The 14,316-nt window shown below is 44.8% G+C and overlaps 1 protein-coding gene across 2 annotated transcripts in view; it reads left to right on the top strand.

The window, feature by feature from the left end:
• Positions 1 to 14,316, top strand: part of plppr3a (phospholipid phosphatase related 3a) — a 286,508-nt gene that overhangs the window by 152,225 nt on the left and 119,967 nt on the right. The window contains exon 1 of one of the 2 annotated variants that reach the window (XM_043720758.2): positions 929 to 1,198. The exons of the other annotated variant lie outside the window; for it this stretch is intronic. The gene's annotated coding sequence lies outside the window, so the exon portion shown is untranslated. Of the gene's footprint in view, positions 1 to 928; positions 1,199 to 14,316 lie in introns of those variants that run through there. 2 annotated transcript variants of the gene reach the window in all.

Here is a 14,316-nt window from a genome sequence, read left to right as displayed (position 1 = left end):
CCTTCTCATTTCTGCCTCATTTCCCCCTCATTCCCTCCTCATTTCCCTCTCACCCCTCCTCATTTCCCCTTGCCCCCTTCTCATTTCTGCCTCATTTCCCCTCCTCATTTCCCCCTCATTCCCTCATTTCCCTCTCACCCCTCCTCATTTCCCCCTCACCACTTCCTCATTTCCCCCTCACCCCCTCATTTCCCCCTCACCCCTTCCTCATTTCCCTCTCACCCCTTCCTCATTTCCCTCTCACCCCTCCTCATTTCCCCTCACCCCCTCCTCCCCTCATTTCCCCCTCACCCCTTCCTCATTTCCCTCTCACCCCTCATTTCCCCCTCACCCCCTCCTCTCCCCCTCACCCCCTCCTCCCATTTCCCCCTCACCCCTTCCTCATTTCCCTCTCACCCCTCCTCATTTCTGCCTCCACTTGCTCCTCATTTCCACCACATTTCCTCCTCCTTTCCCCTCACCCCACCCTCATTTGTCCCTCACTCCTTCCTCATTACCCCCTCACTCCCTCCCTCCCTCCCCATTTCTCCCCCTCCCTTGTCGGATGTTGTTCCATAACACTCCAGTGATCCATTTGTTAAACCTTACGGAAATACAAGTTGCGATCCTGAAATCATTGATGCAAAAGGGTTTTTATTTCCCTCTGGTTCTTCTCCCCCAGCCTGCAGGATACCCGCGGGTGGGTGGTGCTGAAAGGGGCTGTCCCTTTAACGGGTTGTTTAATTTTCAAGGACGTTCATGAGCGAACAGGCTCTCCTTGTGTGGGGTCGGGGGAGCGGGCTGCCGGCCCTGATTGTGCTGGGGGAGCTGTTGGATGGACTGGGAGCTCTCCCTCTTTGTTTTGACTCCAGCTCTGAGCTCTCTCTATGGTAACCAGCTGACTCTTGCTGGACAGTTACCTTGAGCCAGAGTCATTCATTGCTTGCCCGGGAGAGGGTCTCTGAGACCACCCCCCACCCCGCCTTTCCTGCCTTGGAGATGGAGAATACACCCCCCTGCAGCCCCGCCTCTGGTCCCGGACACAGGCGGCCGTGAACAGAATCCCCTCCTTCCCCAGTCCGGCTGCCTTTTCACTTCCAACATCTGCCTGCTCCCCCCCACAACCCCCTCACCCCCCTCCCTCCGAGAGATTCACATCCAGGCAGACTGCAGCGAGCGAGCTCTCTCCCTCTCCTCCCCAGCTCTGCGGTAACAAAAGGTGAGCAGCATGGATTTCTCTCTCTCTCAACAAAATAAACCGTTTTTGAATGGACTGGGCAGCAACAAGCGCCTTGGCTGCGGGAGAGGATTTGAATTGAATTGCTTTTGTATCGGCGCTGGCGGTTGTGCTGTCAAGGACACCCCCCCCCCCCCCCCATTATTTGTGAACAGAAACATTAATCTGATCGAAAAGTGAGAGGGGACACCGTTCCTAAATGGACAGAGAGTTGAGAGCTGCGTTCTCTCACTCTGGATTTGCATACCTGCCTACCCCTTTTATACCCCTCGTTTCTGCCATGTGTTGACTGCATAGTTAAAGCACACACACACACACACACAGTTTTCCATTTGTGTGTGTCTATGCGGATTGCGGTTTCCGTCAGGCACTGACTTCTCAAGATTACAGGGACATACTTACATTCTGTTGCCAGACAGTGGTGGGGGTGAGCCGGAATTTGAGGTGTGAGGTATTTATTTATGTGCGACAAACAACATTTTATTTGTAATAATTTTAAACGATGTGCAGTTGTGTCTGAACTACGATTGCAGCAGTGAGGTGAATGACCCCTTTAAGTGCTATTTTTCGTGTTCACAGTTCACAAGGGACACTGTGATGTGCAGGACACCCCGGTGTCCACACTCGGAGTAGGGGTATGTGTGACCTTTCCAGACAGCTCCTGGACTCTCGACTTGAACCTGGAGGGTGAGACCTCCATTGATGCAACAGTGGCTCAGTGCCAGCGCACACTCCCTCCCCCAACCTGAGGGCCAAGGGTTTGCAAATGTGATGCTACAAAAAAAACTTTTCCCACTTTGTGAGTAGTCTAGACTACACTGTCTGGCAATGTGGTTTCATGAAGGCATTCGAGAGGGCTTTTTATTATTTGAAGAGCATCAATGTGCAAGGGAATGGAGGAAAAGAGCAAGAAATTGGCAGTAAATATTGATGCATGTATAAAGGACATGATGGGTTGAATGGCCTCCTGCGCTGTTACGTTTCTGTGATTTTAATCCATTCATTGGAATTTAGGACTTTGGGCGGCATGGTGGACCAATGGTTAGCACAGTTGTTTTATGGTGCTAGGGATTCAGGTTCAATTCCACCCTCGGCTCATTGTCTGTGTAGAGTTTACACGTTCTCCCCATGTCTGGGTGAGTCCAGAGATGTGCAGGTTAGGTGGATTAGCCATGGGAAATGTGGGATTATGGGGATAGGATAGGGTGAGTGGCTGGATCTGGGTAGGATGCTCTTTGGAGGGTCGGTGTAGACTGGATGATCTGTTTCCGCATTTTAGGGATTCAATGATTATCTCGGCTGTGCAGTACAAAGGACTGCTCCATTGTCAATGGTGCTTTTCGGTGAGATGTTAAACAAGGCCATGCCTATACTTGCAGAGCCAAGGTAATTTGAAGAAATCCTTTCAACACGTGATCATTGGGCCCAAGAATGGAGGATTTTCCTTTGCTGCCTCATCCAATATTTACCCCTCAATGTTAGTTCCTATCTCCTTTCTGTTTGTGGGATTTTACTATAGTAAAACAGTGACTTCATTTCATTGACAGTAAAGTGCTTTGTCACATGCTGTAGTCATACATATAAATATAATCTTTTCTTTCATATCCACAGCACTTCATTAAGGCATCAGCTGAGGTCAGGGCATTTAGATCTCAGGATTCAGACTTCAACTTGCAGCATCAATATGGACTTCAGTAAAGCATTCGACTGGGTTCCTTGTGGTAGCCTGGTTAGATCACATGGAATACAAGGAGAACTAGCCATTTGGGTACAGAACTAGTTTGAAGGTAGAAGACAGAAGGTGGTGGTGGAGGGTTGCTTTTCAGTCTGGAGGCCTGTGACCAGCAGAGTGCCACAAGAATCGGTGCTGGGTCCACTACGTTTTGTCATTTGTATAAATGATTTGGATGTGAACATAGGTACAATTGGTAAGTTTGCAGATGACACCAAATTGGAGATGTGGTAGACAGCAAAGAAGGTTACCTCAGAGTACAGCAGGATCTTAATCAGATAGGCCAATAGGCCAAGGAGTGACAGATGGAATTTAATTTAGATAAATGTGAGGTGCTGCATTTTGGAAAGGCAAATAGGTGCAGGACTTAGACACTTAATGGTAAGGTCCTGGAGAATATTGCTGAACAAAGAGACCTTGGAGTGCAGGTTCATAGTTCCTTGAAAGTGGAGTCGCAGGCAGATAGGATATTGAAGAAGGCACTTGATTTGCTTGCCTTTATTGGTCACTGCATTGAGTATAAGAGTTGGGTGATCATATTGTGGCATTAAATAGGCCACTTTTGGAATATTGTGTGCAATTCTGATCTCCCTGCTATAGAAAAGATGTTGTGAAACTAGAAAGGGTTCAGAAAAGATTTACAAGGATGTTGCCAGGGTTGGAGTGTTTGATCTCTATCGAGAGGCTGAACAAATTGTGGCTATTTGCCCTGGAATGTCAGAGGCTGAGGGATGACCTTGTAAAGGTTTTAAAATCATGAGGGGTATGGATAGGGTAAATAGGTAAATCTTCCCTGGGGTGGGCGAGTTCAAAACTAAACAGTGTGGGTTTAAGGTGAGAGGGGAAAGATTTCAAAGGGACCTAAGGAGCAACTCAAAGGATGGTACATGTATGGAATGAGCTGCCAGCGGAAGTGGTGGAGGTGGGTACAATTATATCATTTAAAAGGCATATAGATGGGGCTATGAATAGGAAGGGTTTAGAAGCTGATGGGCCATATGCTGCCAAATGGGAATAGATAATTTTAGGATATCTGGTTGGCATGAACAAGTTGGACCAAAGGGTCTGTTTTCAGGTTGTACATCTCTGTGACTCTATGGCTCTATCTCACTTCAAACTGAGTTATTTATCAATTGATTCAATATCTAATGTAGCCAGGTCAGCAGCACAGATTTTGAAATGACTCCTGCAAACTGATTAGGTAATGTTGATCCAAATGCTTGCAAAGAATGGCCAGTGCTCTGGTAGTACAAACGCTGGAAGGTGTCTGAGGGGAGTGGGGCGTAGATTCCTTCATTACAAAAGCATTTGCAATTCAAAAGTACTCAACTGGCTTCAAAACCCAAGGAGCTGTGTAAATATGTTTCCTTTGCCTCTTTAATGGTGTTTGCAAGATCATTAACTATGCTCAGTCTTCTAGTTATGCAAGCTAATTAATTTATAATGCTTGTTTCCATTGTAAGGTTTAAAACAAATGAATTGTACAAAGTGATGTTCTTGTTCATGTTTTGCTGATGTTGCTGTCTTTCCACTCTATACCTTCTGCTACGACTTGATTCTCAAATCAATCAGTTAAACTTATTCTCATTTTGCTCCAGTCTATTTCTGAATTCAGGCTCCATTTCAGGCTGGTTCACTGGGTTATTGAATGGCTGCTTGCTATGAAAATCTGGAATCAAATATTGTCAAGGCACTTGCTATGTGGTGTGTGTTCTGCCTGAATGCAATGAATTCAGACAGTCTTGGTCCCTGTGGACACAGATTCACAGAAACAAAGCTGCCACTGAGTTGGCAAACGTTTGCAAAAAGGATTAATGTGGGATCTGAAGGGGAAGCTGTGTGGAATGAAGGGAGATTCACCAACCTGGTGTCGGCTGCCTGATGTTAAATTGTCTTTTACATCCATGGCATCCCTTAGCCCAATCAGAGCAAATTCCACAAAAGAACTTCCCCCTTGATGTATTGATGGACACAAAATATTGCTCGCTCACAAAATAGTTTCTGATGAACCTGTATCTTGGCTTGTTCCCTTTCTACAGGAGAGTGGCTTTCCTGCCACTGCTACATGTTCAATAAGAATTGTATTGTGGACGCTGATCCGACCTGGCTGTGGTCTGTGCTTATTGCACATCAGCTTTGCAGCCTTCTCCTGTCACTCACACAATGACTGGAGAGTTCTTGGCCATTCAGGTAGCTTTGAAGGAAAACATATTGATTGAGAAAGTTTTCTTAAACACATTTCTCACCTTCCAAACCCATAATACTATGACAGTCCCAGTCTATATTTGGAAAGTTAAAGTCCTTTACTATTAAAACCTGATTATTCCTACAGCTATCTGCAATCTCTCTACATATTTGCGCCTCAATTTCCTGCTGACTATTGGGGGGGAGGGATGGGGAGGGGTGGGGTGGGGTGGTGCCTATAATATAATCCCATCAAAGTGATCACCCCTCACTCATCTCTCACTTTTACCCATGTGGCCTCACTGATGATCCCCCCAGGAATATCCTGTCTACACTAAGCCCAAAAAAGCTGCCTTCCCAATTTCAGCTCTCTTGCTTTTGTTTTTCTGACTTCGGGTGGTGGGATAGAGCTGGCTAAGAGCTGGGAGATCACTAGTTGCAACTATTACTGAATCTGGGATCTAACCGTCAGAGATCTATCATATGAGGCTGAACATATGTAAATACAACTTGACGGTATTTCAAATACCTTTAAAATGCGTTCACCAATTGTTCTGATCTTTTTGAGGAAATCCTAGCAGATAGAGGACAATTCAAAAGGCATTGGGGCTAAATCAAACAGAGAAAGAAGGAATGTGTATCTATAAAGCACAACTTCTGAATGTCCCAAAATACTTTACAGCCACTCAAGTATTTTTGAGGTGGAGTCACTGTTGAGAAAAACGCAGAAGCCAAATTGTACCCAGTAAGATCCCACAGACCATATGACTGGAGGATCTGCTTTGGAGATACTGGCTGGTGCATGAGTATTGGCTAGAACACCAGGAATGGGATTTGAAACCACAATTATCTAAATCAAATGCCACCAAACTGACTGCTTAAAGCATCAAAATCTTTTTGCATTACTTCTGTGAAATAAATGTGAGCTGGGTGCAGAGGGAAAATACCATGGTTGTAGCATAAATCACATTGTAGTTCCTACAAAATAGCCAAACTGGATATTAGAAAAGAGAAAGAAGAAGCAGTTATGTGAAAATGAATCTCCTTGACCTTAAAGGACCAGGGACAATTACCTCAAGGGCTTCCCTCCAAACCACACAGTATTTTAACGTTTGTCATTGTCACTAGGTCAAAATCCTGTCATTTTCTGTCTAACAGCATTGTGGGAGTACCGTCACCACGTGGACTGAAGCAGCTCATGAATGTGGTGTCCAAGCTCTCCCCAGCAAACCTAAGGTGGGATCCTAAGCAGGAGTGAGACAGGAGAGAAGGTTAAGGCTGATACAGAAGTTAAAGAGGGCAAGTCAAATAGACAAGGTAGACAAAAGAGCTCAGCAGAGATTGAAGGAAAACTGACAAATTAAACTGCATTTAGTTCAGTGTAGGAGGCCTGTGAGGTAAGGCAGATGAACTCAGGGCATGGAGAGAAACATGGGTTTGGTATATCATAGCTATTACAGAAACACAGCTGAGAGAGAGAGAGAGACAGGCCTGGCAGCTCAATGTTCTGTGGTACAGATTCTCTTGGAAGGATAGAAGGAGAGGCAAGAGAGGAGGGGAGTGGCATTTTTGATTAGGGAAAAAGTCACAGTCGTACTTAGAATATTCCTGGGGAATCATCCAGTGAAGTCAAATGGGTGAAAGTGTGAAATAATAAGGGAGTGATCACTTTGATTGCATTGTTCTATGATGCCCCCCCCACCACCTCAGTAGTCAGCAGGAAATTGAGGAGCAAATATGTATGGTGATCGCAGATAGCTGTAAGAATGATAGAATTATAATAGTAGGGGATTCTAACTTTCCAAACATAGACTGGGACTGCTATTGTGTTAAGGGCTTGGATGGGGAGATTTTTAAGTGTGTTTAAGAAAATATTTTCAGTCAATATGCAGATAGCCGTGCGAGAAAAGGGAAAACCCGACCTCCTCTTGGGGATTAAGACAGGGCAAGCGACTGAGGTGAGAGTGGGGGAGCACTTTGGGACCCGTGACCATAATTCTATTATTTTTAATATCTTTATGGAAAAGGATGGACCTGGTCCAGAAATTAAAGTTCTAACTTGGGGCAAGGCCAATTTTGATGACATTAGACAGGAACTTTCAAAAGCTGATTGGGGGAGGCTGTTCACAGGTAAAGGGATGTCTGGCAAGTGGGAAAGCTTTCAAAAGTGAGATAACAAGAGCTCCAGGACAGCAAGTTCCTCTTAGTATAAAGGGCAAGACTGACAGGAGTAAGAAACAATGGATGACGAGAGATATTAAGGATCTGATCAAAAACAAGGGGCACATGTCAGGTACAGACAGCTGGGATAAGTGAATCCCTTGAGGAGTATTGGGAAGTAGGAGTACACTTGGGAGACAAATCAGGAAGGCAAAATGAGAACATAAGATAGCTTTGGCAGAGAAGGTTAAGGAGAATCCAAAAGAGATTTTACAAGTATGTTAAGGGCAAAATAATAACTAGGGAGAGAATAGACCCCCCATCAATGAGGCCATCAATGCATGGCTCCATTGGAGATGGGTGAGATTTTAAATGAATATTTCACATCCGTATTTACTGTGGAGAAAGACATGGAAGCGAGGGAACTCAGAAATAGATAGTAAAGTCTTGGAAAGAGTCCACATTACAGTAGAGGGGGTGCTGGAGGTCTTAAAATGCATAAAGGTAGTTACATCGCCTGGACTTAATCAAGTGTATTCCAGGACATTGTGAGAAGCTAAGGAAGAAATTGCGGGGCCCTTAGCAGAGATATTTGTATCATTGACAGCCACAGGTGAGGTGCCAGAAGACTGGAGGTGGCTACGTATGTGCCATTATATAAGAAAGGCTGCAAGGAAAAGCCAAGGAAGTACAGACAAGTGAGCCTGATCGCAGTTGTGGGTAAGTTGTTGGAGGGAATTCTGAGAGCCAGGATTTGCATGTGTTTGGAAAGGCAAGATTCATTATGCATAGTCAACATGGCTGTATGCATGTGAAATTGTGTTTCACAAACTTGACTGAGTTTTTTTTTGAAGAGGTGGCCAAGAAGATAGATGAAGACAGAGCAATAGATAGTGTCTACATGGACTTTAGCAAGGCCTTCGACAAGGTTCAGCATAATAGAAAAGATTTGTAGTTCGGGTGCTCGTTGTTATGGTTCTGTTCGCCGAGCTGGGAATTTGTGTTGCAGACGTTTCGTCCCCTGTCTAGGTGACATCCTCAGCGCTTGGGAGCCTCCTGTGAAGTGTTTCTGTGATCTTTCCTCCGGCATTTATAGTGGTTTGAATCTGCCTCTTCCGGTTGTCAGTTCCAGCTGTCCATTGCAGTGGCCAGTATATTGGGTCCAGGTCGATGTGCTTATTAATTGAATCTGTGGATGAGTGCCATGCCTCTAGGAATTCCCTGGCTGTTCAGGGAATTCCTAGAGGCATGGCTCTCATCCACAGATTCAATCAATAAGCACATCGACCTGGACCCAATATACTGGCCACTGCAATGGACAGCTGGAACTGACAACCGGAAGAGGCAGATTCAAACCACTATAAATGCCGGAGGAAAGATCACAGAAACACTTCACAGGAGGCTCCCAAGCGCTGAGGATGTCACCTAGACAGGGGACGAAACGTCGGCAACACAAATTCCCAGCTCGGCGAACAGAACCACAACAACTAGTTAGTAAGGTTAAATCACATGGTATCCAGGAAAAGCTAGCCAATTGGATACAAAATTGGCTTGATTGTAGGAGACAATGGATGGTGGTGGAAGTTTGTTGTTCAGACTAGAGGCCAGTGACCAGCGGTATGCCGCAAGGATCAGTGTTTGGTCCACTGTTGTCATTTATAGAGATCTTTGGACGAGCATGTAGGAGGCATGGCTGGTAAGTTTTTGGATGACACCAAAATTAGTGGTATAGTGGACAGTGAAAAAGGTTATCTAAGAATACAACGGGATCTTGATCAACTGGACCAGTGGGCCAAGGAATGGCCAATGGAGTTTATTGCCTACATTGATCAGAGAATTGAGTACAGAAGTTGAGATGTCATGTTATGGCTGGACAAGACATTTGGAGGGAAGTGAGGCTACGTTTGGCATACTGCATATAATACTGGTCACCCTGCTATAGCAAGGATGTGATTAAACTGGAGAGGGTGGAAAAAAGATTTACAAGGACGTTACTGAGACTGGAGGGTTTGAGATATAAGGAGGGACTGGATAGGCTGGGACATTTTTCCCTGGAGCATCAGAAACTGAAGGGTGACCTTAAAGAGGTTTATAAAATCATGAGGGGCATAGATAAGGTGAACAGTCAAGGACTTTTCCCCAGGATGGGGAAGTCCAAAATTAGAGGTCATAGAGTTACGGTGGGAGCTGAAAGATTTAAAGGTGCCTGAGGGGCAATATTTTTACACATTGGTGCACGTATGGAATGAGCTGCCAGGAGAGGTAGCAGAGGCGAGTAAAATTTACAGCACTTCAAGGACATTTTGTCAGGTACATGGATAAGGCAGGCTTACAGGAATATGTGCCAAATGTAGGCAAATGGGACTAGTTCAGTTAAGGAAATCTGGTCAGCATGGACAAGTTGGGCCGAAGGGTCTGTTTCCGTGGTGTATGATTCTATGACTAAGGAATGATAATAAATCCAACCCTACCAGTGATGCCCACATCCTGAGAATGAATGAAGAATACAATGCTGCAGTCTAACTTGGAGGTCAGGATCTTTTATGTAGAATATTAATGGATCCTTTATAGTATGCACAATTGCAGATTAAGCTGACATTTACACTAAAGAAGTAAATCACCCATAGGCTGAAGTATTGCTAGCTGTTTTCCTCCCTGCAATTCCTGACTGTACTGCACTCAAAACTCATCAGAACTTGGCTAACACTCAAGTCCCTGACTCAAACGTTTATGCTCCACTTTATATTCCAGAGATTTAAAAACTTCATGCATGCTGAGCCTGTAGGGCAATACTGAGCGAGAGCTGCATTATCAGCGATATGGTCAGTTGGACGGCATAATAAATTGACATCCTATCTGCTCTTTTCAGCGGACAAGCAAGTATGGAAAGGCACTGTTTAATGCACAATTTGCACTTATAAGCTGTGTGCACCTTTTGTCATTGGTCAGATAAAGCAGCACTTTGCATTGAGCTTGTGCTGTAATTGGCTCACACACAAAGTTAATAATTGCAACATTGTTAACTGGAGCCATATTGAGAAACCACATAGCTGAAGATCGTGAGACTTGTTCACATTCTATTCTCTAATTTTAAAAGTGCCTGATTCAATTGAGTAAAGACTTCTGGATAATTGGGAAGTAATTGAATTAATTGTTTTTCCCCACTTGTGGATCAGGATCTGTTCATCTGGCCTAGGGTTGACTGCTGATGGATTGATACTGATCCTTGCTTTGAATTATCAACCATTTCACAAGAGTGAACAATTGGCAGAGTGGCTTTTCATTAAGATTGTTATCCTTTCAGATGTTACTGGAGCCTCCCCATCTTCACTGCACAAAAAATACATTCAAAACTGTGTGGAGTTCATTACATTTTACAGGAGGGGTTCAGTTTGACAGAATTCCGAATTGTGCTGCTGTCTCTTGCTCCTCTTCTTGTGTCTGTCAGTGTGGCTATGACAAAGTGGGGTGGGGGTAGGGGAGAGTGTAGTTTTAGATTAGATTAGATTAGATTAGATTACTTACAGTGTGGAAACAGGCCCTTCGGCCCAACAAGTCCACACCGACCCTCCGAAGCGCAACCCACCCATACCCCTACATTTACCCCTTTATTACCTAACACTAAGGGCAATTTAGCATGGCCAATTCACCTAACCTGCACATCTTTGGACTGTGGGAGGAAACCGGAGCACCCGGAGGAAACCCACGCAGACACGGGGAGAACGTGCAAACTCCACACAGTCAGTCGCCTGAGTCGGGAATTGAACCCGGGTCTCAGGCGCTGTGAGGCAGCAGTGCTAACCACTGTGCCACCGTGCCGCCAGTTCATTTACTGGGTTCGTAATGAACCACCTGCAGAACTGACCTGTTAAGGAACAGAGGCGGCTTGGCAAGTGAGGGAGTAAGCAAGTGTGGAACAACTGAGAGTGAGGGAATATAATCATAGAATCCCTACACTGTAGAAACAGAGCATTCAGCCCAATAGTCCACACTGTCTCTCTGTAGAGCATCCCACCCAGACTCAACTCCCACCCCCCCTACCCTGTAACCCTGCATTTCCCCAATCTTCATATCCTTGGACACTACAGGCAATTTAGCATGGCCAATCCACCTAGCCCACGCATGTTTGGACTTTGTGGGAGGAAACCCACGCAGACATGGGGAGAACGTGCAAACTCCACACAGACAGTCGCCTGAGGCTAGAATTGAACCTGTGTCCCTGGCGCTGTGAGGCAGCAGTGCTACCCATTGCTAAGAGGGTAAATGGCCAGTGACAGTGAAAAATATTGAATGCCACATCTTAGAGTAAATGGTTGATTACTTCAATCCAGTTTTAGGTCACAGAGTCATAGAGATGTACAAATCTATGCCCCTCATGATCTTATATACCTCCATAAGGTCATCCCTCAGCCTCAGATGCTCCAGGGAAAACAGTCCCAGTCCCAGCGCAGGCTAGGTGAATTAGATTACTTACAGCATGGAAACAGGCCCTTCGGCCCAACAAGTCCACACCGACCCTCCGAAGAGCAACCCACCCAGACCCATTCCCCTACATTTACCCCTTCACCTAACACTACGGGCAATTTAATACAGCCAATTCACCCAATCTGCACATTTTTGGACTGTGGGAGTAAACTAGAGCAAACGCATGCAGACACGGGGAGAATATGCAAACTCCACACAGACAGTTGCCTGAGGCGGGAATTGAACGGGTCTCTGGCACTGTGAGGCAGCAGTGCTAACCACTGTACCACCGTGCCCCCACGCCATGCTAAATTGTCTGCAGTGTCCAAGGATATGAAGATTGGGGGGAATTGGCCAGGATAAATTGTCCATCGTGTTCAGGGATGTTTAGGTTAGGTCAGGGGAAATGTAGAGTAATGGGTTTGAGTGGGATACTCTTCAAAGGGCTGGTGTGGACTTGTTGGGCAGAAGGGCCTAATTCTGCAGGATAGGAATTCCAATTCTAATTCAAATTGCAGCACCTCACATTTATCTAAAATAAACTTCATCTGCCATGCCTCAGTCCATTTACCCATCTGATCAAGATCCTGTTGTAATCTGAGGTAACCTTCGCTGTCCACGACATCTCCAATTTTGGTGTCATCTGCAAATTTACTAACTATACGTTCTGTGTTCGCATCCAAATCATTTATATAAATAACAAAAAGTACTAAGAAGTATTAATGAAAGCAAGCTCATAATTCAGTTATGAGTTGGCCATTACTCCTGATGAAGGATCTTGAGAGTGGGGATCTCTTTTTGTTCTGTATGGCTCTCTCTACATGTTCCAAACAGCTCTTGGGTGTCACATTACTCCATAACTTGTTATTGCAGAGAGCTATACAACACTGAAATGGACCCTTTGGTCTAGCTCGTCTATGCTAGCCAGGTCTCCCGGACTAAACTAACCCCATTTTCCTGCATTTGGCCCATATCCCTCTGGGCCTTTCCTACTCATGTACCTGTCCAAATGTCTTTTCAATGTTGTACTGTACCAACATCTACCACTTCCTTTTGGTGTTAAGTCCACATGCGAACCACCCTTTATATGGAACAAGTTGCTCTTCAGGTCACTGTAAATGAATCACAGTCTCCTGGTAATGCACAAACTGAGTTAAAGCCCTGTCTGCCATACAGTATCTTGACTCTATTGTATTGTCATGCATAATGGTCCTGAGGAATGGGCAAAAACCACAGGAGAATGTGGTGTGGGATGGAAGAGATTACAATTCTGGGATTAATGGCAAGGTTATATTGAGATTGAAATAAACCTATCTACGTCACTGCTGTTGTAGGTTTGGAGATAATAGATGAACTAGGCAGTATGTTTGGAGTTGGTGTGAGCTCATGGGGGTATGCAGATTGATGGTAGGCCAGGGAATTCAGTGATAATTTACTGTTTCAGTTTATTTGGAGACCTAATAGATAGTGATGCCAATAGCATTGGTTCAATTCCCATAATGGCTGTGGTCACCATGAAGGATTTTCCTTCTCAATTTCTCCCCTTACCTGAGGCATTGTGACCCTCAGGTTAAACCATCACCAATCATCTCTCTGTCTCTCTAACAGAACAGGACTGTGATCTGGTGACACTATGGTAACTTCACCTTAATCATATGCTAGAGGTCTAGATGGTACAGAATTTGTAAGGAGCATCCAGGATGGTTTTTATAGAGCAGTATGTAAATAGTCCAACTTGGGAAGGGGCCATACTGGACCTGGTGTTGGGGAATGAGCCCGGCCAGGTGGTTGAAGTTTCAGGAGAGGATTACTTTGGAAATCGCAATCACAGTTCCGTAGGTTTTAGAATACTCATATACAAAGACGAGAGTGGTCCTAAAGGAAGAGTGCTAAAGTGGGGGATGGCTAACAATAACAAAATTAAGTAGGAGGTGGGGAATGTGGATTGGGAACAGCTTTTTGAAGGTAAATCCTCATTTGATATCTGGGAGACTTCTAAAGAGCAATTGATTAGAGTGCAGGACAGACATATTCCTGTGAAAATGTGGGATAGAAATAGCAAGATTAGGGAACCATTGATGAGAGGTGAAATTGTGAGACTAGCTAAGAGGAAAAAGGAAACATAACCTTTTCGAGGTGACTAAAAACTGACAAAGCTTTGGAAGAATATCAGGAAAATAGGACTGATCTGAAATGAGGAATTATTTAAAAGTCATTTGGATGTGTACATGAATAGCAAGGAATTGGAGAGATATGGGCCAAGTGGTGGCAAATACGACTAGGTTAAGTTTGGATATCCGATTGGCATGGACAAGGTGGACCGAAGGGTTTGATTCCGTGTTGCATATCTCAATGACTTTATGGCTCTGCCGGAGGGCTAAAAGGAATCATAAAATATCTTTAGCAAACAGGGTTAAGGAAAACCACAAAGCCTTTTATTCATATATAAGGAGCAAGAGGGTAACTAGAGAAAGCATTGGTCCACTCAAGGACAAAGGAGGAAAGTTATGCGTGGAGTCAGAGAAAATCGATGATACTCTTAATGAGTATTTTGCATCTG

Source organism: Chiloscyllium plagiosum, unplaced genomic scaffold (genome assembly GCF_037043375.1).
Source record: "Chiloscyllium plagiosum isolate Xiang-an unplaced genomic scaffold, Cpla_swu_hap1 HiC_scaffold_28, whole genome shotgun sequence".
Taxonomy (NCBI): Eukaryota; Metazoa; Chordata; class Chondrichthyes; order Orectolobiformes; family Hemiscylliidae; genus Chiloscyllium; species Chiloscyllium plagiosum.
This window is presented reverse-complemented; position numbering and strand designations above follow the sequence as displayed.